Source organism: Acanthisitta chloris, unplaced genomic scaffold, assembly GCF_000695815.1.
Source record: "Acanthisitta chloris isolate BGI_N310 unplaced genomic scaffold, ASM69581v1 scaffold23234, whole genome shotgun sequence".
In the NCBI taxonomy this organism is placed as follows: Eukaryota; Metazoa; Chordata; class Aves; order Passeriformes; family Acanthisittidae; genus Acanthisitta; species Acanthisitta chloris.
In genome coordinates this window covers 4,409-8,981 of record NW_008669087.1, presented here as the reverse complement: position 1 = coordinate 8,981, position 4,573 = coordinate 4,409, and positions in this window count along the sequence as shown.

Sequence of the window (4,573 nt, the reverse complement as noted above, 5' to 3'; positions counted from 1 at the left end):
CCCGGGGAGGGCGTTCGCTGCCCGCGGCTCCGGCTCTGCCCGCCTCCCTCGGCCCAGAGCTGCGGGAACACGGGCGGGGGATGTGGCAAAGCGGCCCCTGCCAAAGTGTGTCTGCGCTGAGAACTTCCTGTCAGAAGTCCTGAAATACGGTGAGAAGTTCCTATATTTACTAAATGGAGATTTTTCGAAACTGTGCTCCAAATCCCCTTACAGGCACATACTGTTCCTTTCCCGTAAGACTTCTGTTCCTCAAAATCCTTTTTCATTCAGGTATCCACATATAAACCCTTGAGAGGTTTGGATGTGGGTCATTTTGCAGCTTTGCTGTGTTCTTGCATCGGTTCTATGGGACGATGGCAGAGCTGTGAGGAAAGTGACAAGATACTGAAGAGAGTGCCGAGGTATCTCAACTAGCGCCTATGTTCCCAATCCGTTCATTGTATGGCACTGAGAAATTGCGACTTTGTAAACAGAAGCCAGTGGCAAAAAACCCATTCATCTGTATAAGAGCTTTACAGATCTGTACCGCAGAGGGATCTCAATTTTCTATTCAGCCTGTTTCTAGGAAGGTCCTAGGATGAACTCAGGTGTTTATCCTAGTATGCACTGGTATCCTGGTATGCACTTAGAGATTGCTGCTCAAAGCAAGAAAGCAGGCAGATTTAGAGAGGGATTTTAGGCATTTTTACTCAGTCTGTTTAGTCTGGTTTTACACAGGCTTCTTGCATGACTAAAGCTTTTAGACAAGATGTCTCCTTTTTTTTTTTTGTCTGGCTAAAGGAGACATGAGTATTTCTAATTACCTTTGCTTGTTTTCCCCCTGTTTGGACTTGTTACCCTCAGACTGCCAGTAGGTAGCTGGATCAACATGAAACTGTTGTTTAAATTGTCTTTGTGTATACTGTAGTTAAAACATGATATTATCTTAAGTTTTGCATCTTCCACTGTCAAACATTTAGACTCTTATCAAGTAGATTCATTTTTTTTTGCAGCTGCATATCCCAGCTCTCTCAGCTCATGCTAGAGCTGCCCCTAAACCCACTGTCAGCAAGGATCCTGTGTGACATAGCAGCTGTTAGAACCTAAATCCAGGACTCTGTACACCTTTCTGTTCAGCAGTTTGAACTCATATCAACCATGTTCCTCAGTCCAACAGTTCACTTAGAGCCTAATAAGACAAGCATTTTTTATGCTTTGTTTTGCTGTAGGGTAAGAGCATAGTCAGTCAGTCACAGCATCCAGATGAGTCACCAGTAACTTGATCACAATGTACACAGCCTGAGGTGGTGTTTGGCTGGTGTGCATTTCCAGCTGATTCTAATATATGAAGGTTTTTTTGTTACATATGCTGTACATGTTTTGAAACACTTTCAGATTGCTGCAGTAGCTCTACCATAAATGGGCATTTTTTGGAAAAAACCCTGCAGTCCAAAGAAGGAAGTTTGATTGTGGATACACTGCTGTAGGGTACTACGAACTACATAAGAACATGCAGTGTTGAATTAAATGCCAAGAGCTGCTATATATAATATTGTTATGGTTTAATCCAGCATGAAGCTAAACACCACTGAGCCATTCGCTCACTCCACCCAAAGGGACGGGGGAGAAAATCAGAGAAAGGGTAAAGACAGTTTAACAGGATAGAAAAGAAAGTAATAGTAAAAGTATATACACAAGTGACACACAGGACAGTTGCTCAGCACCCACTGACTGATGCCCAGCCAGTCCCCAAGCAGTGAACAGTGCCACCCCTGGCCAACTGCCCCCCCAGTTTTATTGTTCAGCATATGGTGTGTGATATCCCTTCAGTCAATTGGGATCAGCTGTCTTGGCTCTGTCCTCTCCCATCTTCTTGTGCATCCCCAGCCTCCTCACTGGCAGGGCAGTATGAGAAGCTGAAATCCTCACCTCACTGGCAGGGCAGTATGAGAAGCTGAAAAGTCCCTGACTTAGTGTAACCACTGCTCAGCATCAACTAAAACATCAATGTGTTAGCAAAACTAGTCTCATCCTAAATCCAAAACACAGCACTGCACAAGCTCCTAGGGAGAACATTAACTATCCTGACCAAAACCACAAGTATTATATTTTTTCATGTATACATATATACACTTGGCAGGGCAGTATGAGAAGCTGAAAAGTCCCTGACTTAGTGTAACCACTGCTCAGCATCAACTAAAACATCAATGTGTTAGCAAAACTAGTCTCATCCTAAATCCAAAACACAGCACTGCACAAGCTCCTAGGGAGAACATTAACTATCCTGACCAAAACCACAAGTATTATATTTTTTCATGTATACATATATACACTTGACATGTATACGTACATATAAATTCTTAAGTTCTTAAATGGTATAGGGATATGGGGGTGACAGCCTTAATTTTGGAGCTGTGGTCTTCAAAATGCATTTTGTATCATTTGCAGTAACTATAATCAAGGATTTCTGCTATTGTGCAAAGTAAAGACTCCCTGGCAGAAGTTAAATGCTTCCTGTGGTTTGAAAGCAGAACTATCAAAAGTGCTATCCAGCAGTATTAGTACACTTCTTAGCACTATACATGGTTTGAAGGAAACTCTGGAAGGCTTTTATGGTATAATTACAGGTCAATACAGAAAAGAACAAAACCCAGCTCTTTCCAACAATGAAAATTTTGTCATGGTTTAACCCCAGCCAGAAACTAAGTGTGTGTGTGTACATACACCTTGCACCCCCACCGGGGAGGGGAGGAGAATCAGAAAAACTAAAACTCATGGGTTTAGATAAGAATACTTTAATCATTGAAATAAAGAAAAATAAACAAATAAAAATCATAATAAAAATGAAAAGGATAAAGAGAGAGAATAAAACCCAAGACAGACAAGTGACACAATACAGTTGCTTACCACCAATGCCTAGCCAGTTCCCATGCAGCAATCAGTGCTTCCTGGCTGACAGGGATATAAACTTCCCCCCTCCCCTTTATGTATGGAGCATGACACTCTATGGTATGGAATATCCCTCTGGCCAGTTTGGGTTGGCTGTCCCAGCCATGCTCCTTCACAGCTTCTTGTGCAGCTCCTCACCATCACAGCATGGGAAACTATGAAGTCCTGGATTTTGGTAAGCATTGCTGAGCAACAATTACATCATCAGTGTGTTATCAACATTATTCTCATACTACATCCAAATCACAGCAATGCACCAGGTGCTAGGAAGAAAATTAACTCTATTCCACCCAAAACCAGGACACATATTCATTTAGGCATCTAGGCTAAGCTCATTTGTACTGAACTCAAGAACCATTCTGTTGAATTACAGTGTTTTGGACTCACTGTGGTATATTTTTCATTTTAAACAAGCAATGCCATTCATGTTCCCTGCTTTGGTGTTAAAAGACTTTTAGGGTTCCAACCATGGAATTCCAGGGTGTTTCAATTCTATGTCAGAAAATAAACTTCCCCAAATTTAGATAAACCACAAGTTCATCAAGCATAGTTTTGTAAAACTCTATAGTAATACTTATCCTGCAGTGCTATTTCATATACACAGAAAGAAACCCATAAAGCATGACCAAAGAACTTTAGCAGGAAACTTTATTTTACAAGGCACTTACATTCACTGTCGTGTACAGTAAGCTCTAAACAAACCAAAAATACAACTGGCAAAGAAAAACACATAAAGTACTTCCAGAGGAGAAATCACATTATAGTCCATGAGCCTAGTAGATTTCATGCTTTTAGCTTGGTTTCCATTCCCTGATCACAGATACAACATTTTAATTTTCATTCCTCTCATGTGGATACCTAAAGTAGAATCAGGCCAGCATGAAAGCAAATCAGTGTCTTTAGGACAGAAGACCTAATGCAGAAGTTAACTATGGACTGACACCTGTAAATAAGCAACGAAAGCTCAGTACAGAGAACAAACCCGAAACAATTCAGACATCGGGTGATTTTAGCAAGAGAAGTCAGAGAGGAAACAGATGCAGAAGTACAGGCTCAGATGTTGCTCAGCCTCACAAAGGTCATGGGAATAGATTACAAAAATACAGGCTCAAACATCTGTCAGCCTCACAGAGGGCATCTTAAATAAAAAGGTTTGTTGGGCATACTGACCTTAACTTTGGAACCTGCATTTGGTTTTCATCAAAACGGACTAAATGAAAGCAAAGATGAATACAGTAGCCAAGTTGTACCACAAGACAAATATAAATCAACTTCTTTGAACACTATATCCTTTCTGTGCATATAATACACAACACAAAATGTTTTATTTGAAAAATAAACATTTGATTAATTTTTAAAAATATCATAGAAACTACATGCCACCATTTTGTCAAATCAAAAGTATATCCTTAGGTTGCAAACTGTCCATTTGACTGGTGAAGCCTTAAACAGATGAACATATGTGATCTGAAAAGTGCTGCAGACATAAGGTTCATATAGAATCAGGTAGAAATATGTAGTGCAGATGTACACCCCTGCTAAGGGCTTGGTGTATTTTGCTTGTTTTTTTAAAAAACAAACCCACAGGACAGCATATATCAGAGAGAACTGAAGGCAGTTCTGAAGCACGAAAGTACAGGCTATT